The 24,595-nt window shown below is 38.8% G+C and overlaps 1 long non-coding RNA gene across 2 annotated transcripts in view; it reads right to left on the reverse strand.

The window, feature by feature from the left end:
• LOC123478386 (uncharacterized) overlaps positions 1–23,429 on the reverse strand; it is a 41,544-nt gene extending 18,115 nt beyond the window's left edge. For both annotated transcript variants that reach the window (XR_006653578.2, XR_008427194.1), the window contains exon 1: positions 22,970–23,429. This is a non-coding gene — a long non-coding RNA (uncharacterized lncRNA). The remainder of the gene's footprint in view (positions 1–22,969) is intronic.
• Positions 23,430–24,595: the final 1,166 nt, after the last annotated feature.

The following is a 24,595-nucleotide window of genomic DNA, read 5'->3' on the forward strand; positions in this document are numbered from 1 at the left end:
TGGTGCACAGAACTCCTACACCAGTAATTTAAATGGATCCTCAAAAAGCTGAAAGGAATTCTGATTTCATTCAATTTACTATTGATGTGACTCACGGAGAGAAAAGTTGACTATTAACAAAATTGTTAGGCTTGAGGAAAGGTTTCAGATAAAGAAAATGAAAAGCATTTAAATTTTAAAATGTAAATGAAGCTTTTAGCTTTAGAACAGAATATAATTCAGGCCAAGCTAATTTCAAAAATATGATAATTTTATTAGCTGCATTGAAGCTTTCGTTGATTCCATCTGTAAAAGAGTAGTTTGCTAATTAATAATTACAAAATATGCGAGATATTTTAGGCATTGTTTTCAAGCAGATTTGTATTTGTTGTTTTTAAGCACCATTTGCTCACAAGCTGCTAATTATAGTTTTAATTCATTTATTAATCTAGGCTTAACAGCATCTCTAGTAATGTTTTGCTATTCACCACTAATGTTATTGTAATTACTTTAAAATTATATAAATGCATTTATGTTCAAATGACATAGTTCATAATTTTGAAGGTAATTAAACTTAATTTTTGGATATAGGCTATGAGTCGGCTCTTAATTTACTCACAAAGATTTAACAGGCAACCTCTAAATTCATGTTCTCAACTGTATAGTGAAAGATTAAACTGCTGAAATAAATAAATAAAACATTCTTGTAAATATTGAAAACCTGTCAATAATTTTTTTTATTAAGCTACAAGATTTGTATCCATCTTACACTTACAATCATCAGCTAAATAATTTGTTTGAGCGATTTAATGCAATAGGGTGTATTTCCACTTTAATTAAAATCCTTACATGTCCAAAACTGTCATAATTTACTTTTGTAAATTATGTTAATATCAGTGATAAAAAGGTAATAATAATTATTATGATGGATGAGTAAAGACAATTTACATCAACCAATGGCTGCTTTTCAAAATGGTACTCTTTTTTCTATCTCAATAGTTACAGATAACTCAGTGATAATCCAGTCTCCCTTGGAAACCTCTGACAAATCTTTTTAAAAGTCCCCTGCTGACCCTCCTTCTTTCTCTTTTCTCTGGACTTCCCTTGGCATTCTCACCTGAATTCTTTCTCTTTCTCCCTCTCACTCACCTTTCATCTTAACTGTTGCCATGGAGTCAACCATAATAACGATTCCCAAATCAATAGCTGTCTGATTTTTCACAAGCAGCTCAATCCAACAGCTCAGTTTGTCTCTGTGGTATTTCTTTATACATGAAAAATAAAAAATACCCCAGTTTTAAATATTCAAATGCTCTATTAATTGACACATATATTTTTGCTGAAATTAGTATGGCTTGGTATATGATTTTCTTATTCTCAATAAGTATGATTTGTTAAATGAGTTTTAAATGATTTTATTTTTATATTTTATGACTTTTACAGAAATAAACATTCTTTATGCTGTGGTTCTTTTCTTTTGTAGAAGCTAAATGCTTGTATTTTTTATTTTTTAATTATATTTTATTGATTATGCTATCACAGTTGTCCTGATTTTTTCCTCTTTGCTCCCTCCACCCAGTACACCCCACTCCCTCAGGCAATCCCCCAACCCTTGTTCATGTCCATGGGTCATGGGTATAAGTTCTTTGGCTACTCCGTTTCCTTTGCTGTACTTTATGGCCCCATGGCTATTCTGTAACTACCTGTTTATACTTCTTAATCTCCTCACCTCTTCACCCATTCCTCCACATCCCTCTCCCTTCTGGCAACCCTCTGGTAACTAACTTCTTTTATCTTGCTGCTTTTAAGATTCTCTGTTTATCTTTACCTTTGGCTTTTTAATTATAATGTGTCTTGTACTGGGACTCTTTGCATCCATCATAATTGGGATTCTCTGTGCTTCCTGGACTTGCATGTCGATTTCCTTCACCAACTTAGGGATGTTTTCTTTCATTATTGTTTTAGATAAATTTCTAATTTCTTGCTCTTTCTCTTCTCCTTCTGGCACCCCTATGGTGAATGTTGGACCTCTCGGAGTTGTCTAATAGGCTGCTTATACTGTCTCCAATTCTTTTTTCTTTTTGTTGTTCTGATTAGTTGTTTTTTTGTTTTGTTTTGTTTTGTTTTGCTTCCTTATGTTCCAAATTATTGATTTGATTCTTGGCTTCATCCACTCTACTGTTGTTTTCCTGTAAATTGTTCCTTATTTCAATTCATCTATCCTTCATTTCTGACTGGGTCTCTTTTATGCTGAGGGAGTTAGCTGAGGTGCTCACTAACTCCCTTGATCATCCTTATAACTGTGTGAACAGTTATACATCCCTACATACATCCCTATAACACAGAAGACTCTAAGGAGGGAGAAATAAGATGCAATGTCTAGGGACTCAGGACTTGAGGAAAGACCTGGCCATGTGTTCCCTGAGTGTTTTCTTGCCCCCAAAATAACTCAGCCTGGATTCTAGAGGAGCTTGCAACCCAGAAACACCAACAGTTTTGTCTGACCAACAGTCAGACAAAAAAAACAGCCCCAAGAAAAGTCTGCTTTTACTAGGCAGTAGATGAGGAAAATATTGGCCAACAGAAACTCTTTTTCTCTTTTAAATCCTCACCCAAGGATATGTTTTTATTGATTTTAGAGAGAGAGGAAGGGAGAGAGACTGAGAAAGAAAAAGAGAGAGAGACATCAATGTGAAAGAGAAACATTGAGAGGGTGCCTCCCATACACAGCTCAACTGGGGATCAAACCCACAACCTATGTACCTGTCCTGACTGGGAATCGAACCGATGACCCTTCCATGTACGGAATGACACTGTAAGCAACTGAGCCACCTGGCCAGGGCAGAATTGAAACTCTTTAACTACACTCCCCTGTTCTTCAGGTGAACACTAGGTAAAAAATGCCACACCCCTTTCTCACTACAGTGGGTACTGCAGTGAGCTCTGCTTTCCACATTTTCCCTCTATAATGATGAGGAGAGTGTCCCCTGTGGGCAGAACTCTGACTTCCCGTGCCCCTTGTATCAATGGGCAATGCTCTTCCCTGCAGAATTTTTGGGCACAACTCTGACTTTGACTTTGCTCCAGCAGTAACTTGGAAGTGCCCCTGGCCCACAAAGTCTGTATGTAGAACTTTTACTTGTAATGCCCTCTTTCAATTACTGGGAGGTGACCTGCCCCATGTAAGTCAGAGGGTGAAAACTTGTCTTCCAAAGTCTGCCAAACAATAAAGAGGTAGCACCCCTACACCTGCCTAGGCAGTTCTGAGAGACTGTGTGATGCAGTGCTGTCGTCTGGGTAACACAGGAGCAAAGTGGATCAGGATAACAGAGCCGACTTGATGAACTCACTGGTGTTGGATCCACAGCACACAAAAAGTGTATTAGGGTATGTATTCTGAACCTAAGTAGATTAATGAAGAAGATTTGCTAGGGAGCAGGGTCTCATAACACAATACTTCAAGTGTCCCGAATACAGTACAAAGTGATTTTTCATACTAAGAACTGGGAAAATCTAGATTCAAATGAGAAAAGACAATCAACAGTTGATAATAGTTAGATGACAGATACTGGAATTGCTTAATCAGGTTTTTCAAGGAGCTGTCAAAATACGCTTTAAATGCAATTGTGAACAATTTGAAACAGATTTAAAAATAGAAAATATCAGCAAAGAAATGGAAGATGTAAAGAAGAACTAAATGGAAATTCTAGAACTGAAGAATACAAGAAACTAAAGAAAAACTCACTGGAGGGGTCCAATAGCAGAATGGAGAGGACAAGGAAAGAATCGGGGAACTTTAAGAGAGGGTAACAGAATTTATTCGATTAAAAAACTAAAGAAAGTAACTTGTTTTGAATAAATTGAGCCCTTGAGACTTACGGGATAGTTACAAGAGATCTAACATTCATGTCATCAAAGTCCCAGACACAAAGAAAAAAAGAATGCGTATTTGAAGAAATAATAGCTAAGAACTTCCCAAATTTGATTAAAGATATAAGCCTACAATTCAAGACGCTGAGTGAACCGCAAACATAATAAGCCCAAAGAAATCCATGTCTAAATATATCCTACTCAAACTTCAGAAAAGTTAAAAGGAAAGTTTTGAAAGCAGTTAGAAAAAAATATATTATTTACAGAGGAACGATTCAAATACATAATAGCTGATTACTCATTAGAAATCACGGTGTCCACAGAAAGTGTTACGACATTTTTTAAGTGCTGAAGAAAAGGTTGTTGACCCCAAATTCCATATCCGGTGAAAATATACTTCAGGAGTAAGAAGAATTATACATTTGAAGATTTTTTTTAAAGTGAAGAGAATTTATCACCAGCAGAATAAAAAAAACAGCTAAAGGAATTCTTCATAGAAAAAGAAAATAATCCATAAGGAAACTAAGGACATTAGAAATAAAGAAAGAACAGTTTAATAGGTAAATGTATATACATATCCAATATATTGGATAGGTCCAATATATTACTTTTTCCTTGCAATTTTTAAAAATTGTGTTTAGCAGTTAAAAGTAAAAATAACAATGTCTGATGGAGTTCTCAATGTATGTAGAAGTACTATTTTAAGACAATTGCTATGTCATAAAGGAGGAGGGTGAAGTGACCTAAACAATGGTGATGTGTCCACACCTCACTGGAAGTGAAAAAATATTGATAAAAATAAACTACAATAAGCCATATATATTTAATGTAACCCCTAGAACAACCACTTAAAAAAAACTTCAATATACTAAGACTCTATATGAAAAGATAACGCCATAGGTAAATCAAAATAGAATACTTAAACAAATGCTCAAGTAACCCAGAGAAAGACAGGAAAGGGAAAACTGAGAAATAAAAACAGAGGGAACAAGCAACACAAATAATAAAACAACATATTCTGAAATATCAATAATTACCTTAAATCCAAATGGCTTAAGCACATCAATCAACAGTAAAGATGGGTATAAGCCATGAATGACAGCACAGTCGCTTATTTCAAATATAGTAAGTAGGTTAAAGGTAAAAGGATAGAAAATACAGCATGCAAACACTCAACAAAAGAAAGTCAGAGTAGCTATGTTACTATTAGATTAAGTACACTTAAGAACAAAGAAAATGACCAGGGACAAAACAAGACAGTATATAATGGTACAAGGGTCAATTCACCAAAAAGACATAACAATCTTAAATGTTACGCACCAAATGTGAAAGCTGCAAAGTACATGAAGCAAAAGCTTCGGGAAATGAAAGGAGAATAGAGAAATCCACAATAGGGTTGGGGACTTCGATACCCATTTGTTAGAAATTGATAGAAACGTAGGAAAAGATGTCAGCAAGGATTTAGAAGAATTGTACAATATTCTATGGCCATACCACCCTGAACACGCCCGATGTCGTCTAAAAGAATTGTACAATATCATCAGCCAATGAAATCTCATTGAGATTCATAAGAACACACCACCCATAACAACAGAGTAGACATTCTTTTTAAGTGTGCATGGGACATTCACAAGGGACTATATCATAGATCATAAAATAAACCGTACCAACTTTAAAAGAATTGAGATCATATTAAATATGTTCTCTGATCATAATGGAATTAAGCTAGTATTCAACAACAGAAAGGTAACAGAAAAATCACCAAAAACTTAGAAATCAAACAACCTCCTTCTCAATAATCCATGAATCAAATAAGTAGTCTCAAGGGAATTTTTTTAAAAAATCAATGGAATTAAAATGAAAATACAATTGATCAAAATTATGGAAAATCAAAATGAGCTATCACTACATACTTACCAGAATGGCTTAAACAAAAAATAATAATGACAATACCAAATTCTGGTGAGTATTTAGAGAGACTGGATCATTCACACATTTCTGGTGGGAACGTAAAATGGTACAGCTACTCTGGGAAACAGTTTGGCAGTTTCTTAAAAAACTAAACACGAAATATCGCATAAACCAGCAATTGTCCTCCTGTGTATTTATCTTATGTTCACACAAAAAGCTACAGATGAATGTTCATAGAAGCTTTATTTGTTACAACTCAAACCTGGAATCAGTCCACATGCCCTTTGAAAGGTAGATGATTTAACAAATTGTGGTGCATTTATTGACCACAATAGTTAGCAATTATTTTAAAATAAACTATTGATATATATATAGAACAACTTGGATGAATCTCCAGGGAACTGGCTGAACAAAAAGTCAATCCTTAAAAATTATATACTGTATGAGTCTACACACACACACACACACAGGCATAGCTCATTTTACTGCACTTAGCCTTATTGTGCTTCACAGGTGTTGCATTTTTCACAAATTGAAGGTTTGTGGCAACCCGCATCGAGCAAATCAATCAGCACCATTGTTCCAATAGGTTCAAATGATGGTTAACATTGTTTAGTAATAAATTACTTTTTAATTGAGGTATGTACATTTCCTTAGACATAAGGCCATTGCACACTTACTGGACTACAGTGTAGTATAAACATAAGTTTTATATGCGCTGGGAAACCAAGAAATTTGTGTGATTCACTTTATTTCAATATTTACTTTATTGCAGTGGTCTGCCAAATTTTGAGATGACACTTTTACAAAAAGACAGACTAGTGGTTGCCAGAGGTTAGGGAAAGGAGGGACGGAGAAGAGGGAGGTAAGGCTCTAAAAGGGAACATGAGGGACCCTGGCAGTGGTGGTGTTGGAACTCTTCAGTACCTTGACCGTGGTGGTTGACACGTGAGCCCAGAAAGGTGACAAAATTGTGTGGTACTTAATACACATACACATGAGTACAAGTAAAACTAGAAAAATCTGAATAAAATCCATGGACTTTATCCCTGTCAATATCCCAGTTGTGATATTATACTATAATTTTTCAAAATATTATCTCTGGAGGAAACTGGGTAAAGTGTCCAAGGGACCTCTCTCTATTATTTTTCACCACTGCGTGAGAATCTACTATTATCTCAATAAAATTTTAATGAAAATTATCCATGGTATATAGCTAAAACAGTACTTAGAGGGGAATTTATAGGAATAAAATACTTAACCTTTACCCAATTGCCAGTAATTTTTGCTCAGAAAGCCCTGACTGTGCAGAAGCATGAAAATATTAGTTGCTCTGGACAAATACAGCACAGATTTAAATGTAAAATATAATACCACAGAACTTTTAAAAGAAAACATGAAGAAAATCTTCATGACCTAGAATAAGGTGAGGAGTTTTTAGATATGACTTCAAAGTCATGATTCATAAAAGAAATAATCAGTGAACTGGAGTTCTATAAAATTTAAAATGTTTGCTCTGCTAAATACCCTATTAAGAAGATGAAAAAGACAAGCCAAGAATTAGAAGAAAAAATTTGCAAAACACATATTCAAGAAAACAATTATATCCAGAATACATAAAGAACATACCAAACTCAGTAATGAAGCAGACAATCCATTTAGAAATGGGTAAAATATTTTAAGTTTACCAAAGAAAATATATGAATGGCAAGTATGTATGTTTAAAAATATTCAATACCCTTAGTGGGGTAAAAAGATGTCCACCTCTTAACCCCTGAAACCTGTGAACGTAAATATCTCACTTGGCACAAGGGACTTTGCAGATGTAATTAAAGTTAGGACCTTGAGATGGGGCAATTCCCCTGGGTCAGCCAGCCAGTCTAAATCACATAAATCCATGAAGGACTGTACCCTTTAGTGCCTACAGAGATACGAAACCACAGAGGGAAGGTCAGAGAAATGCGATGCTCCTGGCTTTGAAGACGAAAGGAAGGCCACGAGCCAAGGAATGCTGTTGACCTCTAGAAACTAGAGGAGGCCAGGAAACAAATTTTCTGCTAGATTTTCCAGAAAGGAATGAAGCCCTGCCTACACCATGATTTTAGCCCAGTGAGATCTGTGTCAAACTTCAGAACTACGAAACTGTAAAACAATAAATTTGTGTTGTTTTCAGCTGCTAACGTTGTGGTAACTTGTTATGGCAGCTATAGAAGATAAATAAAATTAGTCGTTATAGAGATGCAAATTAAACCCATGATGAGATACCACCACACACCTATAAGAAGAGTCAACTAAGGGTTACTAACAGTAGCACATGCTGGAGGGGACGTGCAGACACTGGAACTCTCATAAATTGCAAGTGGGGATATAAAACGGTATAGTTAATGGGAAACTGTGGAAATTTCCTTAAAAATTAAACACACAACTATCGCATGTCCCAGCAACCGTACTCCTAGGCATTTATCCTAGGACAGAAGGAAGCTAATGTTTACACAGAAACCTGTCATACTTGGAGAAACTTCGTTTGTAATAGCCCCAAACTGAGAACAAGCCACCTGCCCATTAACGGATGAATACGTGACCAAACTGTTTATTCATACTATGGAATAATTTGCAGCGATAAATAGAAACAAAATACTGACATGCACCTACTTGGATGAATCTCAAGACCATTATTCTGAGTAAAGAAAAAGTGACTCTCAAAAGGTTAAATACGGTGTGATTCCATTTATATAACATTCTTTTTTTTAAATTATCTTTCATTGATTATGCTATTAGAGTTGTCCCAATTTTTCCCCCTTTGTCCCCCTCCACCCAGCACCCCCCACTCCCTCAGGCAACCACACCATTGTTCAAGTCTATGGGTCATGCGTATAAATTCTTTGGCTACTCCATTTCCTATACTGTACTTTACATCCCCATGGCTGTTCTGTAACTACCTATTTGTACTTCTTAATCCCCTCACCTCTTCACCCATTCCCCCACATCCCCCTCCCATCTGGCAACCATCAAAACACTCTCCATACCCATGATTCTGTCTCTGTTCTTCTTGTTTGCTTAGTTTGTTTTTTAGATTCAGTTGCTGATAGATATGTATTTATTACCATTTTATTGTTCAAAGTTTTGACCTTCTTCTTTTTCTTAAATAAGTCCCTAAAAAAAATAGTCCCATATAATAATGGTTTAATGATGATGAACTCCTTTAGTTTTTTCTTGTCTGGGAAGTTCTTTATCTGTCCTTTGTTTCTAAATGATGTCTTTGCTGGGTAGAGCAATCTTGGCTGTAGGTCCCTGTTTTTCATAACTTTGAATATTTCTTGCCAATCCCTACTAGCCTGCAAAGTTTCTTTTGAGAAATCTGCTGATAGTCTTATTGGAACTCCCTTGTAGGTAAGTCCCTGTTCTTCACTTGCTGCTTTTAAGATTCTCTCTTTATATTTAACCTTTGGCCTTTAAATTCTGATGTATCTCAGTGTGGTCCTCTTTGGGTCCAACTTTTTGGAGACTCTCAATGCTTCCTGGACTTTCATGTCTATTTCCTTCACCAAATTAAGGAACTTTTTTTTCATTATTTTTGCAAATAGATTTCCAATTTCTTGCTCTTTCTCTTCACCTTCTGGCACAAATATCATGCAAATGTTGGAATGCTTGAAGTTGTACCAGAAGCTGCTTACACTTTCCTCATTTTATAGGGTTCTTTTTTCTTTTTGTTTTTCTAATTGGTTGTTTTTTTCTTTTTGTGTTCTAAATCATTGATTGATTCTCAGCTCCATCCACTGTACTCATGTTTCCCTGTAAAGTGTTCTTTCTTTCAATTAGTGTATTCTTTGTTTCTGACTGGATCTTTGTTATGTTGTTGAGGTCCTCACTGAGTCCCCTGAGCATCCCTATAATGGGTGTTTTAAACTCTGCATCCGAGAGATCAGTTATCTCCATTTTGTTTAGTTCTTTTTCAGGAGTTTTGATCTGTTTTTTCCTTTGGGACCTTTGTCTCCTCACTTGGCAGCCTCCTGCATTTGTTTCTGTGTGATAAGTAGAACTGCTTTGACTCTGTGTCTTGCTAGTGCGTGTCCTGTAGGGTCCAGGGGCACAGCCTCCCCCATCACCAAAGCTGAGTACTCAAGGTGCACACCTCGTGTGGGCTGAGTACACCCTCCTCTTGTAGTGGAGCCTTGATTGCAGCTGGCAGGTCAATGGGAAGGAATACCTAAGCCAGTCAGCTGCAAGGACTGGCTGTGTCCACTCACCACAAACCTCCACCCTCTGTGAAGGACCAGCTATGCAGGGGCAGGGTGGTGGTGCCCCGATGTGGTCTGTAGCTGTCCACTGGGTGGGCAGCCTCTGGGTTTTCACTCGTGGTGCAGGCTAAGGTCAATCCCCACCTGTGTTCTACCCCAGGCCACCCTGTCTGAGCTATAAAGCCATCTGAGATGGCTGCTTCTTATGCTGGGCTTAGAGATTCCTGGGTGAAGCCAAGCACTGAATCTAGGCTGGCTGCTGGTAGTGCTGGACCTCAGCCACTTAGCAAGAGGTAGGGGGGCAGGGGGCTCACTGAGACCAGCTGTTGCTTGTTTAAGAGGATTTAGGAAGTTGTGAAGCATGAGCCAACATCAGCCACTCAATCTGGAAAATTCACTATTAACAGCTTTTGTGATTCCATAAGTTGGTGGGACAGAGTTTCAGGGGACCTCCAAGGTGGGGCAAACAGAAAAAGTTTAGCCAGGTTGGTGGAGTCTCAGATATGGCACCCGCATGCTGGCTCTGTGGCCCTAGGGGGGAGGGTTCAGAAAAGGGACGGTGGCCTCTGCCCACCTTTTTGTCCTGGAGAAAGCTGTACCCCAGCTCTTGCCTTGATTCCAGACACTTCTGTTCCTCCCTATATGCCACTGGTGCATTTCAAGCTGCTACCCCAGTGCTGGAGCTCAGAGGAAGTAAGTCCAACTATATGGATTCTTTAAGAGAAACTTCTTGGGACTCCAGAAGTTTTTTCCACTAACTCAATCCTCACTGGATTTTGCAGCCAGAAGTTATGGGGTCTTAACTTCCTGGCACTGGAACCCCGGGCTGGGGGGCCTGTTGTGTGGCTGGGACTCCTCACTCCCAAGATATCACTCCCAAATTTTTATCCACCACATATGGGTGTGGGACCGGCCTGTTCCACATCTCTGCCCCCTCCTATTGGCGTGGATGGATGTGGTTTCTTTAATTCTGCAGTTGTCGGACTTCCATTCATCTCAATTTACCTATTTTCCATCTTCACTGGAAGTAGCTGCATAACATTCTTAAAGTGACAAGATACAGTGATGGAGTACCAGGTGGAGATGAGGGTGATGGCTGGGAGAAGCTTGAGTATTCAGGGATAAAATGAAGGACAATTGTGATGATGAAACAGTTCTGTATCGTGATTATGAAATAGTTATTTGAATCTGTGTGATACAATTTTTAGAGAATGACCTCTCCCTCAAAAAACACAGCATGTAACCTTGTCATTCATAACAGTCAAGAAGTGTAAGTGACCCAAATGTTCGTCAGCTGATGAATGGATATACAAAATGTGGTATATCAATACAAGGAAAAGTTATTTGGGAAGAAAAAGGAGTGAAAACATTGGAAAATTTATAAAGCCAGAAAACAAATTAGCGATTGCCTAGCACCAGAGGGTGGGGAAGGAAGATTGACTGCTAGTAGGTACGGGTTTTCTCTTGGGAGGTAAAATTAGATTGTGTTAATGGTACAGAATTTTGTGAATATACTAAAATCATTTAACTGTACATTCTAACTGGGTCAGGTTGGTCGTATATGAGTTTCATGGCATATGGCGTATGAATCACACCTGATTAAAACTATTTAAAAAATAAAAGGAGTGCATGTAAAAGCTGTTCGAATCTGAATGAAGTCTGTATCTGAGTTAATGATATTGTATCAGTGTGAGTTTCCTCACTTTGACAGTGGCCTCTGTACATTGTATGGAGTGAAGGGCAGATGAGAATTCTTGTACTACTTTGCAACGTCTTGTAAGTCTTAAGCTATTTCAAAATAAAGAGTTACTTTTAAGAAAGAGTGTTGCTCTCTGCAAACAGGTGACAGATTTGAAGTAGGAGGGAGCTCTGAGGCAACCAATAACAAGATATCAATCGAGGTTATCATGGTCGGTCAGAGAAGTCAAGTAGGCCAACCGTGCCATGCTTCTCTCTGTGTGGGCAAAGAAGCAAGAGCGGTGCCCGCCTGCAGACAGCAACAGCACAGGTAGAGGCCTCCCTCAGAAAAGAAGGACTAGGGCCTTAGAACAATGGTCAGTCAGGAGGAATGAGGGGGGCCCACCCCAGGGACTGGCTATAGGTTCACCCCAATCAGTTGTCTGTTCTGCTTCTTCCCCAGAGTGGGGAGGCAGTCTGCCCTTCCACTCCAGCATCACACCGGGAACCTCCTCCTTCCCTGCAGATGGCAGGAAACTGACGGATGGCCTCCCAGACCATCACAAGTACAAAGATACACACTCGACCGTTCACCAACTCAGATAAGCCAGCGTCATGAAAGAGAAGAGGAAAGCATGTTGACAACAGTAGGGAGACACACACACAGAAATAGTAGAGTAGGCAGCACTGGATTTCAGAAACACCCTCATTACTTCACTGAACACATATTTCTTGAGCCTCTCTGATATGTGCCAGGCACTTTTTTAACTTTTGGAGACACTATGGTAAGCACAGCAGGCAAGGTTCCTACCATCAGGGACATTCCAATTTACTGAAAGAGATGGACAAAAACAACAACAGAAATAAAGAAAATGAAATATCACAGCAAAATAAGTTTTAGATTAAAAAAAAAAAGCCCAGCAAGTCAGAGGGGCAGGAGACAGAGAGAATGTATGTGCGTGAGGACACCGAGTGCTGCGTTGATAAGGTAGACAGGGGGTACCTCTGACGCAGAGTGAGCTTTGAGCAGTGACCTGAGTCAGGAGCAGGAGCAAGCCTTTCAGCATCCATGGGGAGAACAGGGCAAGCGAGTGGCGGAACAGGTGTGTGCGTTTCGAAGGACTGAAATGTTGACAACAGTAGGGAGACCAAAATGTTCGCAGCAGAATGGGGAGAAAAGCTCAGAGAATGCGCAGGGGTCTGATCATTGAGGACAGTCTGGGCCGTTGTAAGGACTTGTGTTTTCACTCTAAGCTTAACTAATACAGTGTGTTTCAAGAGATGCAAGAAAGTATTTTAACCAACAATTCTTTAAAAAGCATCAACTAGCCATCATGTAAATTAAAGGCTTCATCTTGGAAGTGAATCATTCAACAGACAAGCAGAAGAGCAGAGGGGACACCAAAATAGAGCAAGTTAGTGAGTTGGAGGAAAAATCCACATTTTCTCCCCAGAATACAGGACACATACACAATAAAAAGATGGAAAGTAAGAGAAGAAAGATAGAGGCTCTAATGATTTATCCAGAAGGTTCAATCAAATTTGATCTAATAGAAGTGTTGGAACATACTATATTAGAAAAAATTTTTTTAGGAAAAATAGAGAAGAGACCATATTCAAAACCATATAAATATATACTTGACTAATTCCATTAAAATCTTCAATTTATAAGAAACAAAGCAACATGCACTTAATAATTAGTTATAAATATGTATCAAATATCCATGGGTCATTACAGAATTTGACCATATACTACTGCACAGCTACACAGTCATGTTACAAGGCTATTATAATCTCAAGATGAAATCAAAGCAAATCCTACTCAAGAAGTAATATCGGAGGTTAATTTCACTTAAGGACATGGAGGTAGATTCCTAGCTAAATGTTAGCAAATCAAATCTGGCAGTGTATTTAAAAAATGACCAAGTAGAGGTTATCTCTGTATACTAAAGCATATATAAAATTTGCTGGTTAACACGTTACAGTTAAAGCAACGGGATTATGTCCAATGATATAAGTACAACTTAAGGCAGATTTCAACATTCACTTATACTTTAATTTGTATTTTTCTTTTTTTAAAAAAAGATTTTATTTATTCACTTTTAGAGAGAAGGGAAGGGAGGGAGAAAGAGAAAAACATCAATGTGTGGTTGACTCTCGTGCGTCCCCCACTGGGGACCTGGCCTGCAACCCAGGCATGTGCCCTGACTGGGAATCAAACCAGCAGCCCTTAGGTTTCCAAGTCCATGCTCAATCCACTGAACTACACCAGCTGGGGCTTTAATTTGTATTTTTCAGGTCAAGAGATTTATTAAGGAAAGATTCCGTAAAGACACCATTAAGTGAATAGGAGAAGGTCAAGCAAAGGGAAGAAGCGGGGGAAAGGGTGTGGTTTCATGTGATGTCTGGTCCTCAGCGGATCCTGAGGGGGCTCTAGAGCACAAATCCCTCCTCAGACCATGTCGTTCCTTGAGGCAAAGAAACCGGGCTTTTGGACACCCGAGCCAGTCAATCACAGTCTCACACCAAGGGGGATGATAGGGTGGGGGGCGGGGATAGGGTGCCTCTGGGGGGCAAAAATTCCCACGTACTGCCGGCTCTCCAATATGGAGCCACAGATGACCTGAGCCACTGAAAGCTGTGGAAGCTACGCTTTTCACTCTCCTTATCACTTAGTGATTTTCTGAGACAGGAACTGGCAGAATAGGGTTCCAGAGGCTGGCTGTGAATGGCCAAGTATTTCATGGAATGTATATCAGCATTTTTCAAAGTCTATGGTCTTCTTTCTGGTTCCTGGTTGGCCTTTCACAGGAGGGTCAAGCCAGAAAGTCTCAGAGGTCCACGAATGCTTTTGTTCAGTATTCAGATTACTGGCTAATTCTTCCCTTAGGCAGAGCCGAGTTTCTGATCTCTATCATTTTCTTCTCTCTGAGGAACTTTCAACATCTTTTGTGTGGCAGGTCTACTGGCAAAAAATTCCCTCAATTTTTGTTCATTTGATGAAAAGGTCTTTATTTCTTCTTAACTTTTGAAGAATAATTTCACAGCCTACAGAATCCTGGGTTGGTTTTGTTTCTCTTGATGCTTCAAATATTTCCCTGCACTCTCCGCTTGCTTGTGTGGTTGATGAAGAGAAGCTGGACGGCGTTCTCGTCTTTGCTCCCCTATGTGTAGGTAGGTGTGTTTTCCCCTCTGGCTGTCTTAGAGATTTTTTCTTTATCTTGGATGTTCTGGAGTCTGAGTATAATAAACCTATGTGTAGTTGTTTGGTTTTGGTTTTGTGTGTGTTTTTTGTTTTGTTTTGTTTTGTTTTTAGTCATTAATCCTGATGACTATTCTCTGAACCTCCTGCTTTTATGGTTTGGTGTCTGGCATTAATTTGGGGAAATCCTCAGTCATTACTGCTGCAAATATTGCTTCTATTCCTTTCACTCTTTCTCCTCCTTCTGGTATTAACTTTATGCATATACTAGATCTTTTGTACATGCCTCACAGTTCTTGGGTATTCTGGGGTTTCTTCCTCATTCTTTTTTTTCCTTTTTTGCGTTGCAGTTTTGAAAGTTTCTACTGTAGTATCCCCACGCGCAGGGATTCTTTCCTCAGTTGTGAGCAGTCTGCTAAGGAGACCATTACAGGCGTTCTTCCTCTCTGTCACAGTGTGTGTGATCTCCAGCACTTCCCTGTGACTCTGTCTTTGCACTCCTGTCTGTCTGCTCTCATTGCCCATCTGCTCTGCGTGTGGTCTGCTTTTTTTCCATTAGAGCCCTTAGAATACTAACCAGAGTTGTTTTAGATTTCTGGTCTGATACTTCCAATATCCCTGTTATATTTGACAGTGGTTCTGATGCTTGTTCAGTTTGTTTGTTTGTTTTTCACCTTAACCAACAACACGCTTATTGATTTTAGAGAGAGGAGAAAGGAGGGAGAAAGAGAGGGAAAGAAACATCAGTGTGAGAAAGAAACATCAATTGGTTGCCTTTCATAGGCACCCAGGCCAGGGACCCAACTCGCAACCTAAGCATGTGCCCTGAATGTGAATCAAACCTTTCGGTTTGCAGGACGAAGCGCAACCAACTGGGCCATACTGGCCAAGGCTATTCGGTGTTTTTGAAACTCTGTTATATGCCTGTTGGTATGCCTCATCATTTTTCACTGGAGAGCCAGACATGATATACTTGGGGAAAGCAGCAGCTGGAAGCAGGCCTTCGGTGATGCAATGGTAAGGTGAGGGTCGGGGGGGGGGGGACTTCTGTGATCCTACGATTAGGTCCCAGTCTTTGGGTGAGCACATGCCCCTGCCCTGCGACCTTTACCAGCGCTTCTAAGTTTTTCCCCGAGCAGGTAGGGCAGGATAGCTACAGGTGGCTGGAGTTGGGTATTTACCTTCTCCCAGGTAGACAGGGCTCTGATAAAACCCCAGCGGGTCAGGCTCTGGTAAAACGTTTCTCCTTAGCACAGCCTTTGTTCAGAAGAATGGAATGAAGCGGAGTATCTTCCCCTCTCCCTGCTGGAAGCACTCGGGGGGGCTTTCTCTGATGTTCACTGTGAGAACCTGGTTGAGCTCCTAGAGGTAAACCCACAAAAATGTGGGGATGCCCCCCTACGACTAGGTACCCCCAGGAGTTTTTAACTTTCAGACTTGTCCATGCTAAGCCTCTAGCAATTCTTTAATTATTACAGTTTAGGTTTTCCTACCCCGGCACTGGCTCCCAAAGTGGTGTCTCCTCATGGGTTTCTGCTCCAGGAAGTTGCAATTCTGTGTATCCACCCTTCTGTCCTTCCAACTTTGGGGGGAGGGGCAGCAGTATGCCAGGTGACAACATTTCTCTGATAGCTCTAAGTACAGTTCTTGGTTTTTCAGTTTTTTAAATCTTTTTACTTGTTATTAGGACGGAATGGTGCTTTCACTTGTGCAAAGCTACCTAACAAAAACCTATCCCCTATTTAACAATTAACTTTTAGAGTCATTTATTCTCTTTCTACTCATCTTGATGGCATCTTGGAGAGCTCCCAGAATGACATGCTGGAGAAAGAAGGAAAACTCTCTTTGTTTGGAGAAAATATTATTTTCTACCAGAAAATCTGGAGTAATAAACTAACAAAGTCTTAGAAGTACAAAGGAAGTTCAGTAAGGTATAAAATAAAGATCAATTCTTAAAATAATGTTTCTATATATTAGTAAAAATGAAGTAGAAAATACAAGGTTTACCAATGTCTCTTTCACATAAGCAACAAAATCATATAGTATTTGGAAATCAAATTGACTTAAAATATGTGCAAGACTTTTGTGGAGAAACTGTGAAACTAGTGAAAGATGGGAAGAAAGACTTGAATAAAATAAAAGTATCCCACATTTTATTAGAAGTCCAAAACAATGAAAGAAATAGAGAAACCAAAGTGTAAACAGTCAAAATAAAGATTTCACAGTGGTCTTTTCCGTGGTAAAAAATACTATACCTCAAAAATTATGTGAATCTAAGAAGAAACTAGCAAAATGTATTGTTGAATTTTCAGCAAGGGAGCCTAGATACATGAAATACATGCAAAATTAATATCTTTCCTACATCCTCTTAGTAACCAATCAAACGATGTTTTTAAAAAGTAAGTTCCTACTTGTGGTGGGTTGAATAGTGTGCCTCTAAGATTTATTCCTGCCCAGAAACTCAGAATAGACTCTGTTGGGAAACAGGGTCTTGCTGATATGATTCATTAAGGATCTCAAAATAAAATCATCCTGGATTTAGGATAGGTCCTCAATCATGACCGATGTCTTCATAAGGGAAAGGAGAGTGATACTTTTGAGACACCGGGAAGAAGTCCACAGGAAAAAGGAGGCATAGATTGTCAAGAAGCTGCCCCATGCCCAGGAATGCTGGGAGCCAGCAGAGACGGGAAGAAGCCAGGCATGATCCCCTTCAAGAGCGTTTGGCGGGTGTGCGGTCCCGCCCACACCTTGATTTCAAACTTCTGACCTCGGGAACTATGTATGAGAACACACTTCCGTCATTTTAAGCCTTCTAGTTTGTGACAACTTTTTTATGGCAGTCCTAGGAATCGAGTACATCATTCATGATACCACAAAAACTCTAATTACAGATGTGAACAATTTTAATGAGAAAAAAATCCTATATGTTTACAGAAAGGCAAAATGAAGACCTAAATAAATGCATATAATAAATCCAAATTCATGGATGGTAAGATTCATCATTTTAATGACATCAGTTCTCCAAAAATTATCTATAAATTTAGTATATCCCATGTCAATAGAATTTTTATAAGTTTTACATACTAATTGTAAAATTCATAAGAAAGTGTGAATTTTCATGAATAACCAACATATTTTTGTTTTAAAAAGAGATAAGTGGTCACAATCAATAAAGCCTGGTCAGTCTAATATGCAATCATAGTATAAATCCATAGTGATTTAAATAGTGTGTTATTGGCACAATAAAAAATGATTAATTTAAAAAAGTGTAAAGATTCTATAAAAGGCCCATGAGCCCTGGATGGCATGGTGGATTGAGCGCCAGCCTGCGAACCAAAGGATCACAGGTTCAATTCCCAGTCAGGGCACAAGCCTGGGTTGCAGGCCGGGTCCCCAGTGTGGGGTGCGTGAGAGGCAACTGTACATTGAGGTTTTTCTTTCTCTCTTTCTCCTCCCATTCCTCTCTCTCTAAAAATAAATAAATAAAATCTTTAAAAAAAGAGAAGACCCATGAATATATTCGAAAGCCAAATTGCAGAAGAAGTACAATGGCAAACAAATATCCAAAAAGATACACGGCCTCACAAAGGTTCAGGAGAACACACATAGAAAGGAAAATAAAATACCGTTTTTCATGCAGCAGTCTGGCAAAAATGAAATGGTCACTAACAAGTAAGGATTAAAGGAAAATATACTGACATTGCTGGTGCATTAAATTAGTGTCGCCACTCTGGAGGGCAATTAGGCAGTGTAGCAGTCAATTTTTTTTAATGATTGCATTTATTTATTTTTAGAGAGAGAGAAAGGGAGGGAGAAAAAGAAGGAGAGAAACATCGATGTGAGAGACAAACATCTATCAGTTGCCTTTCACACACCACCAACCAGGGACATGGCCTGCAACCCAGGCATGTGCCCTGACTGGGAATTGAACCAGTAACCTTTTAGTTTGTAGGCCGATGCTCAGTCCACTGAGCCACACCAGCCAGGGCGCAGCAGTCTATTAAAACTAGATATGTGCATACTCTAAGACTCAGCAAATCTATTTCTAGGGATTTACCCCATAGAAGCATCTGTACTAGTGCACAAAAACAACATTGCAGATTATTTGTCACCCAATTATTTGTGATAGAAAAAAATTTGACTATCTATTGATTAGAAACAGTTAAACTATGCTTCACTCATGCAGTGGAATATTATGCATCAAAGAATGAAATACTGCTGTGAGAACGAGTAACACGGAAAATATACATAGGTGACAACATGTTCAGAGATACAATTTAAATATCTATGACTGTTATGGAGCCCTAATGGTAGGCAATACTGATACACAGTCCAGTCATGTGCCACATTTACGATGGTAGTCCCATAAGATTATAATGGAGCTGAGAAATTCCTAGTGCCTGGTAATGCTGTAATCTTAACCTCACAGGGCAAAGCATTACTCACGTGCTGTGATGATGCTGATGCACACAAATCTTTTTCTCTGCTAGTCATATAAAAGTATAGCACATGACACACACAATTATATACCATTCATGATACTTGATAATAATGACAAATGACTGTTTTACTGGGTTATGCGTTTACTATATTATACTTTTACTGTTACTCTTTCTAATGATAAAAAATGTTGGCTACATTTATATATGTATATATGTATATGTATATACATACATATAAAAATATGCCATGTTATGCTGGCAGCCCCATACCTCGTGGTTACGGAGTCCTTGATTGAATTACTTTCCCCTGTCCTTGATTTAATCGTGTGTTTTGTACAGTAGTATGCTGTATAGGTTCGCAGCCTAGCAGCGATAGGCTCTACCGTATTGCTCAGGTGTGCCGTGGACTATACTGTCCAGATTTATGTAAGTGCACTCCGTGATGTTCGCACAACATCAGAATTGCCTTACAACACAGTCCTCAGAATGTGTCCTCGTGGTTAAGCAGCACATGACTATATGAAAAGAATTCAAGTGGGAATCTTGCAGGCTCAAAGGCCATTAGAATTAAATAAAAATACATTTACTTACTTTTGCCTTAGAACTGCAGATTTTAATCAAGTGTTATTGCTAGCTGGGTAGGATTTCACTATCTAATCTGATTTAAATGATGAGTACTTGTGAGATGATTAATTTTATGTGTCAAATTGGCTGGCCCACAGTGCCCAGATATTTAGTGAGGCATTGTTCTGGATGTTTCTGTGAAAGTTTTTTTTAATGAAATTAAAATATAAATTGATAGACTTTGAGTAAAATAGATTACCTCTATAATGTGGGCAATCCTCATCCAGTCAGTTAAAGGACTTACTAAAACAAAAACTGAACTCCCCTGAGCAAAAAGGAGTTCCGTCAGCAGACTGCCTTTGGACTTGAACTGTGCCTCTGCATCTCCAGCCTGCCGGCCCACCCTGCAGAGTTTGAACTTCCAAACCTTCATACCTGCATGAGCCAATTCTTATTCTCTCTCTCTCTCTCTCTCTCTCTCTCTCTCTCTCTCTCTCTCTCTCTCTCGTTCCCTCCCTCCCTCCATATATACATTCTGCTGGTTCTATTTCCCCAATCCAGTGATGATAGGCATCCAGGGACATAAGCTGTGTCTCTGGCCAGCCCACTGTTAAAGTTATGAAGTCTTTGGCTTTGCAATGTCTCATATAAGGATCTGTGCGTACCATCATTGACACAGTGACATAACAATCTATAACCTCTGTTTGTTACAAAACTCTATCGAGCAAAGAAAACAACCCCAAAATTATATAGGAAAGTAACCCCCAAATCATGTGAGATAACATAATTTTTCTTAAATAGGTGAGCATCTTTCAATTCTAAGAACATTTGAAATTAAGAACATAACTGTCAACTTTAGATGGTGAACACACAATATAATGTATAAATGATGTATTATAGAATTGTACACTTGAAACTTGTATAATTTTATTAACCAATGTCACCCCAATATATTCAATAAGAATTTTAAAAAGAACATAAGTGTCAAGATAAACAAATCTGTGTTTTCAATAATTGACTGTTAAGAGTTTTTCATATATTTATATTCCATGTCATATAATATTTAGAACTTGGTCTAATAGAAAAATAAGTTATTAGAACAACATTTTGTGATTCCAACTTAAAATATATATAATTTACTTAGGCTTGTGGTTTTAATGTAATACCTGTGCTTCACAAACATTAACGGAATATTATGAATTAAGAATTACTTATTTATAAATAAGTATAATTTATTTGATATGAGTTATTTAACTACTGGGAAAATTTTTATTTGTTAAGTCAGACATTGTAGAACTTTAAAAAGAAATAGCACACAAGGTGGGGCAAAAATAGGTTTATAATTTATTATTTAGTAATTATTATTTATTAATTATTATTTATTATTTTCCATACATACAACTGTAAACCTACTTTTGCCTCACCCTGTATTTAAATCCTTATTCATACCTATCAAACTGCCATGTAAGGATAAAAAAAAAAATGGATGTTCTTATGCTCAAGTGTAAGCTGGTATAACCAGTTTGCAGAGCAATTTATAAATACCTAAGGAAGTAGACAACACACACACATATATTGCAACTTTACTCTTTGGCATACACCACAGATAAGCTCTCAGACATGCGCCCAACAGACATATATGTGAAAACATTTTAATTTTTTAATTTAGAAAATGAAAAAATTTTCTAATCAATGTGATATTGTATAAGTGACTTATTAATCTATATGTTATAGATTTTTAAAATGAAAATATATATATATAGTATATTACTTTCATGAATAAAAAATGTCTTTGAAATAAAGAAGTTTAAATACTTAATTTTAAATTGATCTTAATATTAACCAAAGATCTCTTACAAATGATTGTTAAAATTTTCTATGAAAAGAATAATAAGACTTATAAGCTCTACCTTAAATGTAAGATCTAGGTTTCATAACCTGTAACTTTAATAAACTACTAATTTTTAAAACCAAAGGTAACTTCTGAAGTGTGTTTTCTATATCAAAAGTCCACCCTCAAGTTTCAAAAACTTTGACAATATTGTTTAGTAAACACACACTAATACCTTATGTTTCTATAGTAACAAATATAAGAAAATAATGGATAAAGAAAAGAATACATACAAACGTAAGAAAGGCATTTTTCCCTCAGGAAAAGTTCAGGAAGATTTTAATTTTATCAGTGATTCCTGAATATTCTCCATGTGAAAGCATTCATGTGTTGTTTGTGTAAGTAAAAATAAATTAAAGAAAGTCCTTTGTCAGGTTATGTGTATCCGTTTGGGTTCAACTTAGGTACTTTCCACTCTCTATGTTGTCTCAAAACAAGCCTATGTCAGATGGAATTAACGTTACTCCTTTTGTATTAACTCAAAGCCATTTTCCCAACGCTGCTGTTTCCAACCACCTCCCTACTTAAGGGTCTTTATATAATGGGTAAAACTAAAAAATACAAACACGACGCAGAATGTAATTTTGATACTACTGTTGAGTGTTTGGTTGTGCTTGTCAATATCACCATGGTGGGGGATGAAACATCCCATAATAATTTAGGGAGTATCATTGAAAAATGTAGGAATGCATGCTTGAAAAGGGACTCAGAGGTGGGGAGCTACGGACATACAAGACCATGTTTTCCAAGTGTATCCCTGAGAGAACACGTATTATTTTGAAAGATCTAAAGGAAGAGCTAAGACTCTTGTTTGTTTGCTAGCAACCTGCAGCCAGGTTGGGTGTGCAATCACAGGCTTTGGGGCATGGTCTGGAAGAGAAGGCAGAACAAAGGAAAGGTTAAAATCTCTGGCATAAATTTTCCATCCTAGGGTGAAACTGGGAGGGTCCCAATATTGAAGTCAAGTGTCCCGGAATCAAGGTCCCTTTAAAATTATCACCTATGATCCCATGTTTAAAAAAAATAGACAAGAGCTTCCGGCCAAGATGGAGGTGTAGGTAGACACACTGTGCCTCCTCCCACAACCAAAAGAAGGACAACAACAATTTAAAAACAAAAAAAACCCAGAACTGACAGAAAATTGAACTGCACGGAAGTCTGACAACGAAGGAGATAAAGAAGAAACACTCACGCAGACCGGTAGGAGGGGCAGAGACGGGCGGCCAGGGCAGAGAGGACTCGCGGCAAGGTGGCTGGTGGACCCAGCGAGGTGGTGGATTGTGGAGTGAACGGGGCAAGCAGTGCAACAGCTAGCAGACCCCACAGCCACACATTCACGCAGAGATAAACCAGGAGGAACGGCGGGGCAGCAAAACAGACTGTGCAACCCAGGGCTCCAGCTCTGGGAAATAAAGCCTCAAACCTCTGATTGAAAACACCCGTGGGGGTTGATGCAGCAGCAGCTGGAGAAACTCCCAGCCTCACAGGAGAATTCGCTGGAGAGACCCACAGGGGCCTAGAGCATGCACAAGCCCACCCACTTGGGAATCAGCACTAGAGGGGCCCAATTTGATTGTGGGTAGCGGAGGGAGTGACTGAAAACCGGCAAAGTGGAGCAAGCACCATTGTCCCCTCTCTGCCCCTACCCCACATACAGAGTCACAGCGCAGTGCTGTGGGCTGCCCCACCCTGGGGAACACCTAAAGCTCCACCCCTTAAAGTAACAGACGCTCCAAGACAAAAAAAAAAAAAAAAAAAAAAAATGGCCCAAATGACAGAACATTTCAAAGCTCCAGAAAAAATACAACTAATCGAGGAAGAGATAGCCAACCTATCGGATGCACAGTTCAAAACACTGGTTATCAAGATGCTCACAGAATTGGTTGAATCTGTTCGAAAACCAGATGAAAAGATGAAGCCTATGCTAAGAGAAACAAAGGAAAATGTACAGGGAACCAATAGTGATTGGACACTGTTTATTTGAGCTGTGATGTGACTCTCCTCCATCCCCCACCTACCCGAATTTTCAGTGCCATATGCATTAACTGTCTTACTGACTCTGTCGATCACAAAAGGGAAGGGAAGGGAGCTCCTCACCCAGGGTTAAGAGAACAGAAATAACAGAACAGAGAGAAGAGGTGGAGACTTCCAAGTACTCAAGAAAGAAATATAACTGAACTTGGGCGATTCTGGAACTTCATCCTGAGGAGTCTTTGGAGTAGAGAATGTGAGATGGGGCTTGCTCAAGTTGAAAAATACATGAAAGAGGAAGATAACTTAGTGCCTGTAGGCCTGGGGCCCATCTGGAGGCTGTGAGGTGAATTACACAGTCATTCACACCAGACATGGAGAAATGAGCTGAAAGGATGGTTCGCCCAATTTTCCTCAATACCACTATTTCCTCTAAGCCTTTAATTTTTTTTTTTTTTTTAGTGTTTAAGGGAATTTCTTTTCTGATTAATAATAGCAGCAGAACTAGTAAACACCAATGCAGTCCCTGGCCACACCTACCGAAAACCAATAAAATACACACATTCCATGAAAGCAAGGGACCCAGGTAGAATAAAGAAAAAGTGATTTTTCTTGCTGCTTCCCTCTTTGGTGAAAGGAGGCTGCTTACCAAAGACTTAGGTGATTGCCTGGGTGAAGTTTTCTAGTCTCTGGGGTGCCACTGGGGACAGTTTTTGATCCCAGGTCAGCTGCAGAGCTGCCCTTGGGCCAGGAGAAGGTCAGTAGTCCGCACTCGTGGACAATCCCCAGCCTGGAGTCTGAGCAGAGGCTGTGGCCACACAAGACCACCGGCCCCTCTGCTCTGTTC

The sequence above is a fragment of the Desmodus rotundus genome, chromosome 6, assembly GCF_022682495.2.
Source record: "Desmodus rotundus isolate HL8 chromosome 6, HLdesRot8A.1, whole genome shotgun sequence".
Taxonomy (NCBI): domain Eukaryota; kingdom Metazoa; phylum Chordata; class Mammalia; order Chiroptera; family Phyllostomidae; genus Desmodus; species Desmodus rotundus.